Source organism: Hemicordylus capensis, chromosome 4 (assembly GCF_027244095.1).
Source record: "Hemicordylus capensis ecotype Gifberg chromosome 4, rHemCap1.1.pri, whole genome shotgun sequence".
In the NCBI taxonomy this organism is placed as follows: Eukaryota; Metazoa; Chordata; class Lepidosauria; order Squamata; family Cordylidae; genus Hemicordylus; species Hemicordylus capensis.
This window is the reverse complement of record NC_069660.1, coordinates 200,120,973-200,142,385: the sequence shown is the minus strand read 5'-3', so window position 1 is coordinate 200,142,385 and position 21,413 is coordinate 200,120,973. Positions and strand designations below refer to the sequence as shown.

Here is a 21,413-nt window from a genome sequence, read left to right as displayed (position 1 = left end):
TAGTGGTGATAATGAGCTGACTAGGTATTATGCCACTTTTTAACAAAAATGTTCCCAAAGCAGTGTACGTAGAACAAAGGATAATAAGCAGCTGATGGTTCCCACTGAAGCTATATTATGCTCCTGTCAAATAGGGACAGTTACTCTCCCTCTGCTTAATATGAGATAGCCACCATTGTCTTTTTACATAGTTAGCAGGGGTTTGTTATTGAAAAGAACAATATCATTTGGATGGAATTACACGGCTTTCATGCTGACCCTCAAAACAACCTGGGCTGAAGAAAGCTATGATGCATTAAATATTGACTAAAATGCACAGAGAGCCTTGTGTGAATGCCCATTCCTCAGGGCGTGGTAGATTTTTATAGGGAGGAGGGTTAGGTTTAGATGTTCATCCCCAAATTCCTGGTGCCTGATTAGCCTGGTTCTGTTGACAATGCTTCCATGAAATCTCATGTCAAAATTAGTCAGATGAACATTATGAGCTTTACTTCCCTTGAATTACATCTAGTAAGTATTCCCCATATCTCTGTGAAGTATTGAAATGTTGTTTTGATGTGATGTTCAGGGGAAGGCCCACAGAGGGAGAAGATGTGACTGCCAGGCATGCTTTCACTCTGCCTCTTTATGGCTGCACACACTGTGCTAACAGAACAATGATTCAAGAGGCTGCCATGTCACTGGTGAAGCATGGGACTATTGCCGTTACCCATTGCCTTGTATTCTTGAATTGGTTTTAGGGATCATGTTGGGAAAGGAGCCAGACAGCTGGGAAGGAGCTCCCCATACCCCCAATTTAACACCAATTTAACACCAGCAAGGAAGGGATGGTCTTGGGAAGAGCTCGGAGGTGAGGTTGACTGGTCATTTGTTTTTAGTGCTTTAAAAAAAAACTATCAAGGGACTTGAAGAGATACAGTAGGTGAGGAATGGCTAAGAATGACTGAGCATATTCTGAGGAGGGACAATGTTAAAATATTATAAAGTGATCCGGAGCCTTTGGAATAGGTGAAACATACACCAAAATAAATCAGTTAAATTACTCTGATTAGTGTGGACATTTCTTTTGCGTTGACATGATTGCAGGTGGTACAATGATTTTTCTCTTATTGTGTGATCGCTGCAGTGTTAGAAACATGAAAAAAACCCCATACATATCAGGAATTATACAATCATAGAATATCTACAGCAAAGAGAAAAAGATATATGGACAGATATTGTTCTGCAGCTTTCTATTTCTGAACAAGACAAATAGAGGTCCACATTCCTATACACTTAATTGTTTGTGCTCATGTCTTGAGATTTCTTTGATAAGAAGTACAGTTTTGTCATAAAGACAATAGTGCAGTTTCTAAAGTTCCACTCTTAGACGGAAGGAGCCATTGGTTTGGGTTCCCCCCTCCCCATTTAGTTGCTATGCACATCTTAGCAGCTATGAATAGGTTTATCACTAGCTCCAGATGAGCTCCAATGGCATATAACAATACTAATTTGGAGTGTTGTGGTGTCAAATAGACTGTCATTTCATTGATTATCATAAACATAATTTTCCAGAATTCTTCTATTTGAGGGCATGCTATGCTGTTTTGTTATCCGGCTCACATGAGCTCTCTTGAGTTACAGACATGGTCTGAAGAAGCTACTCCCATTGGCTTGAATAGGCCTTGAATTAAATTATTGTGGAGGCTGTTGCAATTACGTGTACTTTTGTAATCGTGCAGCTTCTCCACAGTACATGACAGGACTGCATAGCACCTTTGCCTTCACTGTATTAATCTAAATAAATCAAATTATGTCTCCCCTTTCCTCATTGCTGCAAGGATCATCTAGTGTGTGGCATATGTCACCATGTTGTTTCTGAAGTGTACATTTTAATGCTAACTAAATATCTCCTGTTCACGCTTAGACTCTGTAGGGGCCTAAAGAATGAATCTTCTTTGCCCTGGAGGGAGATGGATCCTCAAGCAGAAGGTAATGAGAAGGGCTGTGCCCTTGGTGTTACTTTGTGTGTGTTGCGTGTGGCAGATGATCTCGGAACAGCTGGAAGGAAGCTATTAGCATTCAAAAGAGACATGTTATAGTGTCACATTGCAACGGCTTCTGGAGCATCTGAGACCTGAGGCAGCAAATATCCAGACAATGAAATATATTTAAAGGGATGCTGTCAAGTTGGGAACTAGTCAATCTATGAGAGAGAGAGGGGGGGGGAGGGAGGTGTATTATTATTCCAAATACTGCACCTTTCCTTTTGGCTCTTGATGGGTTCTTTCAGTTTTAAAACCATATTTTCACAACTTGAAAGTTTGCATAAAGAAAAGGAAGATTCATTTCAGTTCTAGCAAGTGCAGGGAAAAAATAAATTGGCAGCACAGGTGTTAACTGATGTTACTTCTAACATAAAAAGCAAAACAAAATCCTGAAGGAGAATATCAAAAGACATTTTTGCTAAGCAAAAATCTTTGACTGAGCAAGAAACTAGCAGACATGTCCCCTGCCCCATGGCATCCAGTGCCAGGGCAGATGGAAGTCTGCTTCCATCAGTACCACTGCCAGAGTGACAGTACTGAAGGAGAAGGACATCTGCTGCTGCTGCTACTCACTGCCACTTGGTAACTCTCTCCATTTGGATTCTGCCTACTGGCAAATTTACTGAGCAATGATGGGCAGCAATGGCAGCAGAGAATGCCTGCCTCCTTCAGTCTGAGAGGCCCTTTTGATTCTTCAGATTCTTCTACCCCCTGTTTATTGTGTCAGGGAACCAAGGCATCTGAGCAATCAAAATGCTGCTATGTGTTGAAGGAGGCTTACTAGGTGGTGATGGATTGCAGCGACTGAGCAACAGTGGAAGCAGTGGATGGTCCACCTCCTTCTTCAATAGTTAGCCAGGTGAGCTCTTAGATGGACCTGGCTGATCCCCACCCCTGCTAAGGAAAAAAAGTGAAAAGCCACAATGGATCTGTAGAACACCCTAGCCTGATTCAGACATTATACTGTATAAGTGTACAGATGTCTGTACACTTGTACACATGTTTGTGTGAATGACTATTCTTGTGTTCATTTTAAAAGTGAACCTGGATACAAGCCCTTCAAATGCATGGTACAGATGGGAAGCATACTTCTGTATCTGCGTTCAGCATAATATGTGAATGACTGTATCTGTGTACACTGAAAACTTGTTGTATAAGTGCTGAACATAACGTGTGCATGCACCTCCTAAATGAGCCTAAAGTAGCTCTGTCTCTGGATCATTACCTTAATAAGCTTTTTAATTGTATGTTGCATCAGTTTTATTTTTACAAAAAACATCCTTCAACTACTTATACAAGAGTGTGGTAGGGCAACTTTCCAAACAGCTAGTTGCCAAATTTAAAGAAGTTTACATGCCATTAATAAGTTCAAGCTGTAGCAAGGGCCACCTTATGATCAAATAGATGTGCTGAAAATATGGGTTGAAAGTCTATGCAAAGGATTGCATATTGAATGTGAGCTAAAAGTTATCAAAACTCCTTTGGCTTGAATCTGGATGGCCGGGAGGGGATGAAAGATTTCATAAATTTATGCCATCTCCACTCATATTTTTTAGTGCTGCCACTGCCAATTTGTAGACTTCTGGCTGTAATTTTTTGAAGATCTTGCCAGTTCTCTATCTTCTTCAGCTAGGAAGCATTGCTTCCTAATAATGCCCTTACTCTCATTGGAATGAAGATAAACACAAGATAGATGGCAGATAGGAAGCAATGCATCTTATCTGAAGAGGAAGAGAAATGACTTTAAAAAAAAAGTCAAGAACAGTGGAGGGAGTACTTGGTGTGCAAATTTTATCCGATTTGCATTTCCCTCTCAAAGAGAGAAAATGCCCCTCAACACTGCAGCCTAGTGGGGTAGTATTCTTAGGGGGACCTTTCAGCTCATGCATGGCAGAACATGTGGATGTTTAATGTACTCCACCAGTTGCAGCTCGGTGGGATGAACCTTCCAGCTCACACATAGTACAAAAGTCATGTGATTTTTTTTTTTTTTTTTTTAAACATCATCCAGCATGCAATTCAACTCATATATACTATGCCGTCACTGGTTGGGCATAGTTGATAAAGACAACTGACAAGGCCTGGAATCAATGAAGCTACTTGGTGATTTTTAGTCCAATCATTATTTTTCAACCTCACCTACCTCACAGGGTGGTTGTGAGGATAAAATGAAGGAGCTCCCTATATAGTGCCCTGACCTTCCTGAAGTAAAAGAAGGATATCAATGCAATAAATAAATACATCATCTATCTCACATCTGCCAAAGGAAGGCATGACCGATGTGGTTAAGTTGTTAATTGGGAACAATGTTTCATTAAAAGGGTTGCTCTCAGGAAAGGGAGGAGACATCCATGTGTTGATGGCAGCCATTAAGATAAAAGACTAAAGCATCTCTGGTTAAGGAAAATTCCATTCATTGACAGTGAGTAATGGATCAATGAACATGAATATATTCATATAATATTTTGTCTTGATTTTTGTCTTCAAATGTGTATATATGCCTAGCAAGTCTCATGTTTTAAACCACAGATTTTCATCAAGGTGCCATTCACAACAGCACATCTCCATTTAGCAAAATTGTTTTTTAATAAGCATCCAAAAGAGATGCTTCATTACTGAAATAGTACAGAGCCTGGATGAAATATTTTTAAGAACCCTTGGGTTTTCTAACCTCTTAAATCTAAACCAAATATGATGGTCTTGGATTAATATGAAATTTCTCATGTTTTCAGCACCTTTCGTGAATTCTTCTTTCATACAGTACCCCTGCTAACTGGGCAAAAAGGCACCTTTTACCGTGGTGATTCTCTTTATTTAGCAGGGGGAGAGTAACTGGCCCTATCCACCCCCAGCACAGTACTTCCAGTGACTGTTGCTGGTGTCTGTCTTATGTTTCTTTTTAGAATGTGAGCCCTTTGGGGACAGGGAGCCATCTTATTTGTTATTTCTCTTTGTAAACCACCCTGAGCCATTTTTGGAAGGGCGGTATAGAAATTGAATTATTATTATTATTATTATTATTATTATTATTATTCAGAATTTGAATTTTGCTCTTGTGGGTAGCCTTTAGGACCGAGGCAGCATTTTCAGACTGGAACATTTGGCTCCAAATTTGGGGAGGTCAGGGGTGAAAGGATGGCCAGTAACCCTGACTTACTATCTGCATTGTAGTGCTTTCCCTATGGTTGGCAGTTGCCATTTTTATCCCAGAATGCTCCTGGGACATTATGTTATGGTGTAGCATCATTCTGGGTTAGAGGGGAAATGGTGGTCACAAGCCAGTGGCTGTTAGGCAGAATACTGCTAATGAGTTCTCATCCCCAGTTTTGTATTCCTTGCCCCCCTCAAAAACTGTTGAAATCTTCTCTCCAATTTTCACCTGTGAAAAGACAGGAGGCCTTTTTAGTTTGGCCCTAGTTTCTTTCCAGGTTTCTAGGCTTTTCTTGAAGATGGTGTATTGGACAACAGGGCTTACCCTTCAATAAGTCGTTTGATATGAAAAAGGGAGCCCCCTACACAGTTTTTCAAGCTTCAGGATTCCAACAATGTCCTTTTAACTGAATGGGAGGAAGAAGATATTTTTCAACAGTTTTTCTCTGATACAGAAGGAGGAAGAGTGCATATGATACAGCCCAATCTCTATGATGTAAGAATCAAGCCTTTTGGTATGTGTGTGTGTTTTTTTGTGTTTTTTTTTAAGGTATGCAGGTTGCTGGCCATCACAAGGAAAAACTAACAAAAAAAGGAAATGACGGTGGATCACAGAAAATTCCTTCTAATTATGTCAAAAAGTTAAACAAATCCTATAATAGTGAGAATATTTTTACAGCCTTGCTCATTGTCCCCCCCCCCCCGCAATCTCCTGCTGCTTCATTGCCTTTTTCTTTTTCCTTTCTTTTCCTGTTCTTTTATTTTATCCCTCTCCCCTCCCCACCTCTTGGCTTATTCACATAGGGAATTTGTGCCAATCAGGGAACACATAGTAATCTGGTTATTTGATCCCTGTGTAAATAACTAGATTTGGCAAATGAAACCAATGGAGAGAGATTGCTTCCTGAATCAGTCAAATGGGTGATTCCAGCTAACTGAGGAACACATAATGGTGTAATGAGGCCTCATAGCCAATCAGATTTGTTTCTGTGATGATGTCACTGAGAATAGTCAAAGCTAGAGAGAAAGCAATGAGAACAAGAGAGAGCAATGTAAATGAAAAAGCAAATATTTCCCCAAGGAAAACGTCTTTGGGACAAAACACTTCTTCACACTGATGAAAATGTTTCCAAAATACAGTGTATTCAGTCCAGCCATTAGAATTTGGATGCAATCCAGGTTTACAGACAGGTGTTCAGCTTTCTTTAATTTCTAATTTGCAAGTTATAGGAAGGGTGTAAACTGGCATAACTTCAGTGGGTCATTTGTCATATCTTGGTGTCTCTTTTGTTTAAAGCTTTCAAATAAGAGTTTGCCTTTTATCCCCAAGCATGATGAGATTTATGATACAAATTTATCTTAAAAAATCAAAATGCTGAGACAGATCTTTCGTTCCCTGAAGGGCAAATCTCTAGATCAGTCACAAAAGGCTGTGGCAAGAATTTGTAGAGCTCTGCTGAAAACCTGACGGATATGACTCGTGCTGTCTACCTAATAAAACATCTAAACTGAAATGTCAAGAACAGTTTAGAATATGCATGTGGGAGACTCTGTCATCTTATACATACTGGAAGGAACCTCTGCCTTTGTAGTATTAATGACCATTCACTGTTGCTTGTGTAGCCTGAAACTCTGAATGTGTTTGCATGAACATGAGAGGGATAATAAAAAGCGGATTTATAGCCCATTTTATGGTTCTTTGGGCAAACCTCCTGCTGAGTTACTTAGAGCTGGCATGCGCTAAGTAACTGGTTACTGGTTTTTGACATGGATCAGAGAGACCTGCATTCAGATCTCTGCTCAATGAATGGGTGGCCTTAGGCCAGTCAATCTCTCTCAGTCTAACCTACATCACAGGGCTGTTGAGAGGATAAAGAGCAGGGCTGACTCCAGGTTCCAGGTGGCCCTCAGCAAACTGCCTTCCACACACACCCCACCTCAGTGAGCCCGAAGAAGTCACTCTGCTACAAGAAGGATATGAGCAGGGGCTATCAGAGGGGGTCCAGCAGCACCATTTGGCCTGAGCCTCAAGCTCAAAGGGAGCCTTGAATTTAGACACTTTGTTGTTGTTTGTTTGTTCTTGGTGCATCTCGTGTCATTTTTAATTGTTATTATGGCTGGGGCCCTCAAAAGCTGGAAGTCACCTGTGCCTCTTTGGACTCTAAGAGGGCCTGGATATGGGCACAGAGGTCATCTCAGGGATCAACAGTCGGCCTTTCTGAAGGCTCTGAGCAGTTGTCCAATGATGACAACCCTTGATGGTGAGAGGGGGCGAACACGGGCCCCCTCTCACCCAGATACACCCCTGGCAGGATATAAATAGTGGCTGATATCCTTAGTAATGGAGCACACACTTTGAGGGGCTGCAGGGATGTGCCAGAAGCCTTTTCACAACTCCCTCAGTTCTCCTGCACACATGCTGTTGTACCAGAGCCTTGAGTTTGAAGCGCTGCTTGAACTCTGGAAGTACTCTGTAAGACCTGGAATTTATTGCTGACCCTTAGAGCAAATTCCTGGATATTTCATATCCCAGATGACACTTTTACTACATTCTGGACAGGACATCCGACTCCTAAGCTGTCCAGATCAATTCTGGACATGTGGCAAACCCTAAATACAGAACACACGAGAATGACAAAGCTGCTCAAGCAGAGAGGTTAACATGGATTTAGCCGCATGGTGTTCTTAATAGCTTACTATGGCCTCCTCAGACCAACATTCAGTGTCTATTGGTATGCAAGATACATTTTAGGCTTTGGCCATTATTTTTCTACTAAATTCTTCTTTTCAAGACAACATCTCTTCTCCCCACCCCTCGAATAACTATATTAATCAATAGTACTTATCTTGCAGAACAAGGTATTCCCTACAGACACACAAGATTTAAGATTCAAAAAGGTTCAAGGACTGGAGTAATGATTAACAAAAAGCTGTAGAAATTGCATGCAAGGAAACAAGAATTCATCGTTATTTAATGAGAAATTAAATTGACTTGTCAACCCAAAAGGGATTAATTTAAAATTTTAATCTCTCACTGTGCCCATATGGAGATATCCATCCCAACAGTTCCACTCAAAAATGATGGGGCGGCGGGGGTAACCAGCAATGGGATATATTTTCGCAGAGGTTTTAGAAATCATTTCAACATGGGATTTTTTTTAGAGTGCCATAATATAATCCTAAATTTCTTAACTATTTTGGTACTTTGAAGAACAGGGAAGAAGTGAGAAGGGGGATGCTTTAATATCTGTTCTAAAGCACTGGCATTTTAGTAATAATTCTAGTTTACACTGTACTGTCACAACACTGAGAGTAAATAAATTCCAAATGGTCACATAGCCCTGCAGGACCAGCCTACTGAAAGCACTCCAAGTTGCTTCCATTAATCATAAGCATCCAGTTCAGCTGCAGGTATTGCTTGGCAGGTGCATCTCAGCATTGCAAAGGCATATAGCTCATATGCTGCATTTTCCTGGAGATTGCTCAGGTATCCATGTTAGCTGAATTTTTTTAAAAAATAATAATTTAAAAACAGTTTCCAGTTCATCACACAGGTCAGCAAACTTATGTTAAAACTGCTCAGGCCCACATTTCCCCTGAGTATATGATACTGTAAAAACATGCTGGTAGGCAAAGGAAAGACATGGGGAAGGAGTAATTTGTAGAACTGAAATTAATATGCTACTCGAGTGGGTTATAATGTATTATTGACCCATCATTAAGGGGCCATTGCTCAGTGGTAGAGCACCGACCTGCTTTGCATGCAGAAGGTCCCAGTTTCAATGCCTGGCAAATCTAGGTAGAGCTGGGAAAGACTCCTGCCTGAAACCACGGAGAACTGCTGCTAGTAGACAACAGGGCCAGATAGATCAATGGTCTGACCTAGTAAAAGGCAGCTTCCTGTGTACATTTGCATGTGTGAATGTGTTACCACTGATCCATCACCCAAAATGAGAAGTGGATGTGGAGAGGGAATGATTTTTGAGTCTCTTCTCTTCCTCCAAAAGCCTTTCACACTTTTATAAATATGTTCCTGGGGCGCCCGTCCCCCTCCCCCCCGAATGTATTTATACAAGTGGACAGGATTTTTGGAGGGAGGGAAGAGACTCAAAAATCACTCCTTCCACCCCTTCTATGCCTGGTCAGCTGCATAAGAAGCTTTCAGCTCAGGGGCCTGCAGCTCTCCTCCCATCAATGGAGGGCTGAGGAAAATGTCAGCCACTGTTCATGAGGACTTTTCTAAAAGGGAAGAGAGAAGGAATTGTCCCCATCAGTTACACTGACCAGTGTGTGGAAATTTGTTTCTTTCTGCTGCTGTGAGGGTGCAACCATTGCTGCAAGGCGTCAAAAACCTTGACCAAGCACCAGAGCATTGGGGTGGGGGTAGTAGTGTTCTTAGTGCTGCCTTCCTAAGTGAAACTGCTGCTCTGGATGAACAGTCAACTGTGTAGTGTAATATACAGGAACCGCGTCTGGTCCAAACTGTGTTGTCTTTTATTTAAAAAGGAGTTCACAAGTACACTTCAGGCAGCATCCATCTTGTGGCTCACAAACTGTACTGAAGAGAGAAACACACGGAGCATGCTCAGCCCACCAGACATGCCCACTGGGCATGCTCAACAATCCAAGTAAGTTAGACTACTAACAGTCTAGAGGGAAGACTCCTAAGCAACACTACATTTCACAAAACCAGTGCTGGCTGGAACACCAGCATCTACCCCATACCTTTCCCTCCTCCCAAGCAGAAGGTGATTGCTATTCTCAGACACTTTAGAAGTAGAATATACACTATGCTGTAATGAGGATTTTGCTTCAAATGGCTTCCCTGTGGTGAGCCATCCTAGCCAAGGCCATAACAGGAAAGACTAGTTTCTGGTAGCAGGGAGACGTTTGTTTGTTTGTTTGCTCTGAGGTACAGAGCGGCATTCAAACATGACATTTCTCCACCTACATTCTGAAGTGGTATAGTCCAAAGATCTCATGACTGCATCTCATGACTTTGCTGATTAAACAGCTCAGTTTTCTGGTGGACACTGGACAACTATTAAAGTTCCTTCTCAGTGCCAGTATATTTTAACATTAGGAGTAACTTAAAAATGGGGGGACTAAACCGTATGTTTTTCCTCACTGGAATGAATATCTATTAAAAATACTGTGGACTATGCATATTTAAAAGAATAGTTTGCAGCTTCCCTGCCACTTCTGTTTTCCTTCTGGCCACCTGATGTGGAGAACTGAGTAATGTATTATTTGCTTGCTTCAGGTGGCCATATCTTGGACTGTGCTCATTTTTTATCATGAGATGCAGGCAGTGATGGATTTTCATCCACCTGTCTTATTTTTACGTGTTTCTGCAGCAGCATTTTCATTATTTCATTGCAAGTGTCATTTCATTATGTTAACTGTCAGCATTTTCATGATGAACCCTGTTTTTCAGGGAATTATAATTATAACTCATCTGAAAGTACACTGAACAGGAATATAACATATGGTATTTCATCCTGGAAGGCACTTTCTGAACAAGTTTTCAAAATGTCTTTTTAGCTCGTTGCACTGCATATCATCTTATACTGTGCCATAAAATATGCATACAAGGAAAAATTATTATTATTTCTGTGTGTTTCCTAACAAAGGGACTGAATAAATCATTTTGCCTATTTTCAGGTGCATTTCTATTGTATTTGAATTATATTAACAGAAAGGATTCCAACATTTCCAAATTTTCAAGTTTGATCTCATTGCCATCTTTTTTTCACTCAAAATTTCCTCCCCTCACCAACCAGTTTTGTCCTTTAAAAAACATTTTATTTTATTCTTCTGTCTCTTTTAAAAACCACTTTTTTCTCCAGTTCTGATTTCACTACTTTCTATTTTTTTAAAAACTCTCCCCATATCCTCTAAGGGTACCTGTTTGACCATGTGTCCACTCCAGTAAATCTTCCTGGTCTCTTTTACTATTTGTTTTGCGATGGAGAGTGAAGATCTTTTTGGTTTCATATTCTAGTACTTTCTCAAAGAAAATTGCTGATTTTTAAACATAAAAATTGGATTATAATTAGTTTGCTGTTGCTGCTCTTAAACATATTTTTGTACCCCAACCCCCTTGTTATTAAGGTCATAATTCTGTCATGATCAATCCTTTCTTGAGCTTGATTGTCAGGAAAGATGGGCTATAAATGTGTGACTAAGATTATAGAAGTAAATCAGCATGTTTGTATTTTATGTGTATCACCTTGAGCACTCCATTGCAAATGAATAAATAAAATATATGATGCAAGTAAGATCTTATGGTCCTATATCTAGCAAATAGACCTCTCACCCAATTAAACAAAAATCTTAGCAAATTCATCATGTGATTTTTTTGTTGTTGACTGATTAATCAAATTATAGTTGGCATTATTTTGCATATGAGTTCTGAATAGTGTTTGGCTTGCAATTTAAAAGTCAAGGAGTAATACCTTTTTTTCAATGCTACTGCCACTATGATGACATAACATGGTGTGGTGAACAAGGGGCAAATCTCTCCCTTAGCTGCAGAGAGTTCTCAGGTATGCTGCCACCATCCACTTTTACAGGCTGGAAGATTCACCCTTCTAAGGGGATATCATAGGAGAGTAAAGTGGAAAATTCCTCCTTTACAAGCAAGACTGAGTAGTCTTATGCCTTCAAGGACATGTGAGTAGGTAGGACGCAATGAGGAGTGGCAACAACAACAATAATGATTTATTAAAGAAATAAATGGTAACGAAAAATACAGAAGGCTTCAGCAAACCCGGCCTCCTTCTGGTTACAATAAAGCTACAACACAGATCCAAGCATAACATAATCCCTGACGCATCTGGCCAAACTGGTTCCTATCCTTCCTACTTACTCCTAGGTAAGGAACTCCCAACTGATTCCCAGCCAAGGCTGTTGGACTCCCTTTCCCCTCAACAGCTTCTGAATCTGCTGCTCTCTGAGAGGCCTCCAGGGAAGAACTGACTCCATCCAGAACAGAAACTCTTCCAACTTCTTTATATATAGGCTATTGTCCAGTAAACCCTGCCCCTTCAATTGGTCATTTAATTTTGATTTTCCTGGCCTTTCTTCCTTATTAGGAAATGACCAACTTCCAAGCAGTTACTCTAAGTGAGGCCTAGCCCACCCCTAAAGCCTTATTATCACTACATATGGTCATGAAGGACTCATGGGTAAAAATAAATAAATGGAAGCCACTAGCACCTGCTGGGAGGAGTACTAGGTAAGTTCCAGATTTTGCTCCCTAAAATCCCTGAAATGATCACCCAACTTCACTATCTGCAAATCGGTCAGTGAAATCAGAGAGCAGGTATATTTCAGTTTAGCAATAGTGTTGGCTTGGTCCCTGATTGATTGATTGATTGATTGATATGCTGCCCCAAACTTATGTCTCTTATTTAGTCCAAACTTCACATCTTCAGCAAATTCTGGCACCCACACTGGTGGTTAAACTCATGGTCTGCCTTAGGGACTTCTTATACTAGTATACAAGGTATAGGAGTATAGAATGCTATGTCATAAAAGAACCACAAAACAAAAACTTTATTTTTACATTTTTATCCTCCAAGGAGTAAGATGGGTTAGGATGAGAGAAAGGTGATTGACCCAGAGTCACCCAGTGAGTTGTATGGCTGAACAGGAATTTGAACTTGGGTTGCCCTATTCTAGTTCAACATTCTAACCACTGCAATACACTGGTTTTCAACAATTGGAAATATCATCATTCCATCTAGTGACAACTAGACCACCCACTTTGTAGTCTGATATATAACATTTTTTTCAAACTGGATGAATTGTCTGGACATCCATAAATAAATCCATCTTTTATTGAATTAATTATAAATTATCTTCTAGGACCTATTGCATGTCCAATGGCACCATGTAGTGCACACAGGGATGCAGAGGCTTCAACAAGACCCAATCCATTTTGAGCATTAGGGAATTCACTCACTTTACCCAGGCTCCAAAAAGAGTCCAAAGAACAAACCACCCAGATCTACACTCTCGATTCAGGCATTCCAGAATGTATTCTGGAACTCTATTTGCAGCAATGCTATGCTAGTATTGCAGGCAAATACTAGCAACATCAATGCAACATAGTAAGATCATACACATGATCAAAAATGCTGGCAGGGCAGAGGGCTGCTGCCTGCTTCCCGGCACACAGTTTCCTTACCCTTCCAGGCTCTGCTATTACTTAACATGCAATTGGTAAGCTGCAGTGAGCGGCAGAATAGGAAGGAGGAAGTCCTCTGGCATCCCTCAGGGCACCACACCAGGAGCATAGTGCATTGAAGGATCCTCCCTCAGCCATGCAATCTTGTCACCCAGCTTTGTGTGTGCATGGGCTGCCTGCAGCCAGGGTAAAAGGCGTGCTCATGCCCTTAACCCTTGCTAAAGTCCTGGTTTAAAAGTCAGTGTTGATCCCAGTGCTCCACATGAGGAGCCTAACCCATTCTGGGCTGCCTTAGCTTGAGTTAGGCTGCTCATGAGAACAGCCTGATTGAGTATCAGGATGATATTGGAATGGCATTCTGTTCTATGATATTGGAATTTATTTACTGATTTGATTTGATTTGATTTGATTTGTATACTGCCCTTCCAAAATGGCTCAGGGCAGTTTACAATTAAAAATGGCATTTCTGGATCATTATTGGCCTTGAGAATGGCATTTCTGGATCATTATTGGCCTTGGGAATGGCATTTCTGGATCATTATTGGCCTTGGTTCCAGAGGGGATCCTGTCCTAGTTATGCGGCCCCCTGAGCCTTCTCCTTCTCACATAACACTAGAACCAGAGGTCATCCCATGAAATTGATTGTCAGGAAATCTAGGACCAACAAATGGAAGTACTTTTTCACAAAACGCATTATCAACTTGTGGAATTCTCTGCCACAAGATGGGGTGACAGCCAACAACCTGGATGGCTTTAAGAGGGCTTTGGATAACTTCATGGAGGAGAGGTCTATCATCAGCTACTAGTCGGAGGGTTATAGGCCACCTTCAGCCTCAAAGCAGGATGCCTCTGAGTACCAGTTGCAGGGGAGTAATAGCAGAAGAGAGGTCATGCCCTCAACTCCTGCCTATAGGCTTTCAGCAGCACCTGGTGGACCACTGTGTGAAACAGGATGCTGGACTAGATGGGCCTTGGGCCTGATCCAGCAGGGCTGTCCTTACGTTCTTAGCCATTTAACATTAACGGAAGGCCTTGACTGAGCTCTGGAATGAAAGAACTAACAGGGTGATGCTGCATGCTATTTACTGTACTTCTTATGGAAACTTGATCCTTGTCCATGACATACACACACACACACACACACACACACACACACACACTTGATTCTTTGCAGTTTAATACATGGGCCTGTCTTCATCATTTTATCTTCCTGTCACTACTGCTATTTGTTCTCCTTTTTTTTAAATCCCCCTTTCCAAAATTTGTTTTTAAATTAGCATTTAGTGGTATACTGCGCAGTCAACCATGGTTCAATGTCACCTTCCAAAGATCTATTATGCAGAACATTTGCAAACTGTAGAACAAAAAGATGATGTGCAACACCTTCCAGATGCCTCTATAATTCTTAAACAAAGAGGCAAGTAAAGAAGAATAGTATTGCACCGCCACCACTCCATAACTGCTAAGAACTGTTTCATGAGGAGAAACCATCCCTCTGATATTCTAGCTTTCTTCATTGGAGGAGATTATGGCATGGGGATGCTTCAGTGTAACCCTCTCCTCCATATGTGCATTCTAAGTTAGTGCAGAGTGATGAGAGAACTGTGTCATTAGATCCTCTTTTTGATCAAACAACAGTTGACCTTGGGCCAGTTCCAATGATACCAGTCCCACCAGGCACACTCTTGGCACACCCCTCCTTCACATGAGCTGGAGCCGGTATCCTATGAACCAGCCCCTTATTAACTGAAGAGGTGGGTCAGAATACTCAACATCACTGTCAGGGCAGGGAATGTTGCACCCAAGTCAGACAGAAGGCCATTTTAAACTAAATAGACATGTCAGGAGAGAGACAAATCAAAGCAGGCATTAAGCAACTCAGACAGGTCTGTTAGCTTGGTCAAGACAAGAGACAGCTACTTTAATTGAAGGCCCAATCCAGAGTGAGGTTTTATAGAGCCAGGGAAACCTCATTCACCCCTTATATTAACTTACACTGGAGTTAGCCACAATACTTCCTTCTGAACAGCTACATTGGTGGTGCCCAGGTACAAGTGGAACAGCTCCCTTTTCTTGCAGGCTTCTGTGATGGCATAGCATTAACAAGCAAGACACTTAGGTTTGGCTGTCAGTTTGAGAGTCCCAATACCTCAGAGTGGTGCCAATGAAATGTTGTGGAGACTTATGACCTGATAGCCCCAATCTTTCACTGCTCTAATGTATGCGCTGGCTCTTATTCTCAAGGCCAATATCTGTCCCCTAAACTAGGAAGAAACTCCTGCTATCAGAGAGGAGGAGATTGACTTGAACAGTACTGTACTGAAAAATACCTGGGCTATAGCAAAACAGAGGAGGCGGTAAGTGTTATTTTAATTTGTTGTTATGATGTGTGCTTCAAAAGCAGCAGACTGTAGTGACACACCAAGTGCTGGGTTATTGGTAATTCAGCAGCAAGAAAACTGACAGTGATCAGAATTCCGTCTGTTGTTTACCCTGAGGATGTCCTCAGCAGGAGAAAATGAGGATTTTGACCTTACTATTTGACTTCCTTCCTATGAGCAGGTTGTAATTACAGCCTACTTATCATTTCTTCCTGTATAATAAAAATACAAGGTGGGGACTCCAGTACCACTAATGAGAGTTTCCATCCAGATGCTGACTTTTCCAAGGTAAAATGTTGCTTGGGATAATGCTACCCACTCACTAGCTTTCTATACCAGTTAAAAATCATCCAAACACTTAAATTTTAATGTAAGACAGAACTGTAAAGGTGAAAAGTCTAGATAAAAATATGTCTTTTATGGCAATTCTGTGTCTTCCTGCTAGTCACCAGGTACTAGATATGCATGTGGAAGAAGAATCCATCTTCCATATGATTTTTATTTATGAATTTTCATCTATTTAATGGATATGTATCCCACCAAAATGATACAAGGCAACTAACAACAAATCCATAAATATAGTAAAAGTTCATAAAATACACTAAAAATATAACATAAACACTATATTAAGAACAGAAAAAGATAACATTTCCTTCCCCCCCCTGTATGACCATGTCTGGTAATGATTAGAATGCCTGTGTCATATTAATCAAACATATGCACTTTACAGACCAGAGGTACAGACCCCCTTCACTAAGCATTTGAGGAGTTCCCCATCTCATTTTACTGAACTCCTTCCACCAAATCTAATATATCTTCTATTTCCAAAGCATATTTTTCTCCCCCACAAAAGTATATTTCCTTCCTCTCTGAAAAAAAATGAAACGAGTTGCTCCTCAAGCTTTCCCTCTTTCTGCACCCATTAACAGATAATAATAGAGATTATAACAACTATCATCTCCTCCAAAAATAGAGAAGGAAAGCATATTTTACCTCAGTGGACTACAGCTGGATCAGGACACTCAGCTCCTGCCAGCGGGCTCATTTAGATTAAGTCAGTCATGACTAAGTCCCAATGGTTGACATCCTGACCAATAAAGCACCAGTGCCTCTGAAAAGTTCACTAACTCAGTTCCACTGTTGCCTCAGCAGTGGGAGTAAACTCCCAGGAAGCACTCTGCTACTAAAAAATATGTCCCTAAGTGTTGCTCAGCCCTCAGGGACATATTTCTGGGTGACACCGTGGGCTTCCAGGGGAAGGAAAGATAACTGAAGTCTCCCCGCCCGCGTGCACACACACAGTATTAGTCTGGAATTCTCCAGAAGCGCTGGTGCTTCCCCTGTTGCAATTGCACTTTGTTAGTTAGGATGTTGGCCATTGAAATTAATGGGACTTACTTTCACTAACGTGACTATGTCATGCGTTTTGACCAATGATGCTTAGTCATGACTAACTAGTCTGGATACTGCCCAGTGTTTCAATTTCATTATGCAATTCTCTTCACTACAATTTTGCCATTTCATGAGTGCCCTGTTGATGTATAGAGACAGTAATGTATGAATGTGGAGAAGAGGGTCATTTGCTAAGAAACTAGTACTCAAGGTTAATTTTTCACACAAAATGTGGGGTCAGGAAAATGGCTCATTTAAAAATGGCTACCCAAACTGAGCAAGACTCATGAATTGATTCTTTGTACTATGGTAGAGTAGGTCTGTGCCATTTCCTTGTCGACTCTTTCCCCCTTTTTCTTAATCCAAAATTCACTAAACAACATCTCACATAGCATTAAGAATAAAAAGGCAATATTTCATTACTTTAGCTTCCATTAAAAGGATAACATGGATCATATTCATTTTCAAGTAACTCCCTTTCTTCCTAACCTCTATTTTTCTATGAAGTACGGTATCTACAACCATATCAGGGTTGAAACTGCTCAGAGTTCTTCAGGAAAAAATCCATCAGTATTGCAAAATGCCTCCCAGTTTTTCAGCACTCCCTGAAAAATGCTTATTCATTGCTCTCGCTTGCCTACAGTGATGTCAACACAAAACCAAATCTGCTTAGCTGTGTGCCAGTGTGATGTCATCCCATTCATTAAGGTCACACACATGACCAACATAACTCGTGATGTGAAGGGCTGCCTCCCTGCACACAATTGTGCTTTGCTTAGAGGCTCCGCTGCTTGCCCGACACACTATCAGTGCCACAGCAAGCAGCAGAGCAGGGAGCCGGAGGAGGACGGAGTGCCAGGAGTGTGGGGCATTGAGGGATCCACCCTCAACTGGGCAATCTTGCTGCCCACCTCTGTGTGTGTGGGCCACCTGCAGCCCCTACACACACACAAACCTGAACCTTAAACCCAGGTTAAAGCCTGGAGTAAATTCCTGGGCTTGGGGCCGAGGCAGTGTCAGGATTGGGCTTGATCCCAGTGGTGCATATGGCAGCCGAGACCAGGCTGAATAGCCTCATTGTGTGATCATTGTGTGTCATCCCCATGGGGTTCATCCAGAAGGAAGAAATATGGTGCCAAAGCTGCAATAGCTGTGTGTACGTGTAAAAATAGTGCCGAAGAGGATTGTTTAAAAGGTGAATGCTTGCACAAACTAAAGGCATATGGATTCAGCATGGCTTACCAGAGTCCTGCTTCCCCTTCCCCCAGAAAAGAAAGCAGTCTAGTTGGGGGTATGAGAAGCTATGCAGGAAAGAGGTCTTAACCTCCTCTATTCGTGTTAAAGAATTCTGTCTTGCATATGTATTTCCTTTCTCCCTATGTTCTGTGTTTAAAAAGCTGTGCATGGGGTCAAAAGTTCACAGTTGGTTTGGGAGGGAGAAGGTTTGTTTTTGACTGGGTATGTTTTGACTGGGTATGTTTTAAAATAATGGAGGTGACTTGAGTTGTTTTGATTGGTTTGTCTGAAAAAAGTTGGGAAGGGAAAGGTAGCATTTAAGGAGGCTGCTTTCAGCAGAGTTTTAAGGCAAGTTGCTGTCAGAGTTAGAAGCAGAGTCAGAGAGAATCAGAGCTGGAGTTTGAAAGAAGAACTGAGAAGAGCTGCTGGAAAGAGAGCTGAGAAATCACTGGTAGAGTTGTAATTCTCTGGAGGACTGAATCACTCCCAGAGCAGCTGAAGGAATAGTCTGCGATTGAACCCCCAGAACTGGGAAGGAAGAGCAGGACCTTAGGCTGAGCAAGGGATGAGCCTCACTTGCTGCAGAAGCTGACCAGGAGGGATTGCAAGAGGATTCTTGCTAAGCACTCTGAGTGAGGGCCCAGTATTAGGTGCAGGTTAGTTGGGATGCATTTTTCTTCTATTTTATTTGCTCCTTATGCTTGTTTGGCTGCTGTTTCTTTGTATTAAAACTTCCCAAAGAACACCTGTTTAGAATTGAACTATTTTAAAGTAAGGTTTTTCTCTCTCTTTTTAATTTAACAAACTGTAGCCTCTGTCTGTCCCCCCACCCCCCACCCCCCAATAGAAGCCTTTCCACCCTAGCTTTGAAGGAAACAGAAGTTTGGAAGGCTGTTTTAATAGACACAGCCAGAAAAACATTCTGCATGACCCCCACTGCACATTAAGGTCACCTGAGGAGGTCCGTCTCCAGTTACCACCGGTTCGTCTGGTGGTGACAGAGGCGGGCCTTCTCTGTAGCTGCTCCTGGGCTGTGGACTCCCAGCAGAAATGCACTCCCAGCAGAAATCCGCAATTTTAATTCTTTACTGGCCTTCAGGAGAGCCCTTAAAACCTATCTGTTTGGCCTGGCCTTCCAGGGTTTTTAAATAGTTGTAACTGGTTTTAATGTTGTAACTGGTTTTTCAGGGGTTTTTTAATGTTATGATTGTTTAATTACAGTTTTATGATGTTTTGTTAATTGTTTTATACTGTTTTATAATTTTTGTTTTAATTGTTAACTGATTTTAATGGTTTTGTTTTAATTGTAAACTGCCCTGAGCCATTTTGGAAGGGCAGTATAAAAATCGAATAAATAATACATTCATTGGCAGCAGTGAAACTTAAGTACACAGGGCTGGTTGAGACTGGGCCATGACAGACACTGGCCTCCTGGTAGTGGTAATGGCCTGGAATATGGCAGTAGATGTTCACAGAGCGGGACAAAGTAAAAACAGAACCCTTTGTTGATTCCTCTGTAGGTGGGCAGCTGTGCTTTTTTTACTCGAAAAAGTCAGAACTGGAGAATATCCTGCACAGATCTGTCTACAACATCCGACATATATGCACTGTCAATTTGTTCTATTTTTCTATTCAGTGTTATTTAACCTTATTATTAGGGTGGTTCAAAATGACCATGCAGGAAATTGCCCCAAAGATATTGTGTGTGTGTTTCTGTGTATTTGCATACTCTCCATTTTCTTGTGTGATAGGCAGTTTTATAGATAATTTTTTTAGCAGCCTAGTTTCCTTGAGAAAAGAGAGACCTATGATTTTCATTTTTTTTATAATGTATGTTTATTTGCAGAAGTGCAGGTGGTGAAGGAATAAGCAGACTCAGACGTACACACAACCTGACAGACTGAACTAGTTTTTAAACCAGCATGTTTTTCCCCCAAGAAGAAGCGAGGCAGCTTGCCCACGAATGAAAACTGAAAAATAGCATGTATCTTTCCCTTGTTACATGTTCAGCTTGATCATACGTCTGTTTAATTGGAATTAATTTCCAGTGTGTTCAATGGGAGTTACCCTTGAATGTACATAGGATTGCAGCCTTAGTGCATTAAGAATTGACCAAAAAGTGTGGCTGCATTATTATCTCCATTATATGCAGTCATATATATGATATTGATCTTCCTACAGGTGGATGTTAGCGATCATGGTTAATTCTTCAATGAATCTGCTTTTTGGAAGGAAAAAAATAACCAGGGTCTCACTGAACACTGAATTACAGTGGATAGCAGGCAATTTGAGCTATTCCATAAGATGGTTCTTAAATAAATAATGGCCTTACTCGGTGGGGAAAACAAATAATGAATTTTAATGATTATTCCAATAAAGCTGTGTACAGCAAATTGACTTCATCTGTCTGAATTCCAAACCAATTATAAAGCTTTTGGGAACTGGTATCCCTACAGAACATGGCGATGAGAGAATGACAACAGTGAGGCATCGTCTATTTTAGAACAATCTAACTTCCAAAATACTCTGAGTTCTCATATTATGTAATTCCAGTTGTTAAGCACTGCCTTGTTGGCATTCTGACATTAGAGTTCTGTTAACAAGTACCCTGGGAATAGGATAATATACTTTGACACTTACATATTGTTGCATGGTTAGGATTTTTTTTTTAAGTCTTTGAACACTTTCCAAGTTGATCTAATGTTAAATAAATTGGATGTCAGCCGAGTCAAAGATTTCTTCTTTATTTGCTGCTGACATTGTCACTTGCACCCAAACCTTTTCTTTAAAAAACTGCTTAATGTTAGTGGAAAACAACAACAACATATGTTCCTTTCTGCTCTTGTTCCTTTGAGGGGCAGGGTAAGAGAATTGAGTTTGGTGACATATTTGCAATTTTATCTTATTTTATCAACCATGTTTACTTGTACCAGTGAAATATGGTTATAAAGACATTAAAGGATGCTCAAAGTCATATGTTTTGTGTGGCTAGTTCAGGGTAGCATTTCACCTTAATCCAGCCATAATTGGTGA

General features: G+C 41.0%; 1 long non-coding RNA gene across 1 annotated transcript; it reads left to right on the top strand.

Moving 5' to 3' along the window:
- The first annotated feature begins 12,117 nt into the window (after positions 1 to 12,117).
- LOC128324843 (uncharacterized) lies at positions 12,118 to 21,107 on the top strand. Its single transcript, XR_008307129.1, has 3 exons — positions 12,118 to 12,417; positions 15,640 to 15,728; positions 20,227 to 21,107. It is a non-coding gene; the product is annotated as an uncharacterized LOC128324843 (long non-coding RNA).
- Positions 21,108 to 21,413: the final 306 nt, after the last annotated feature.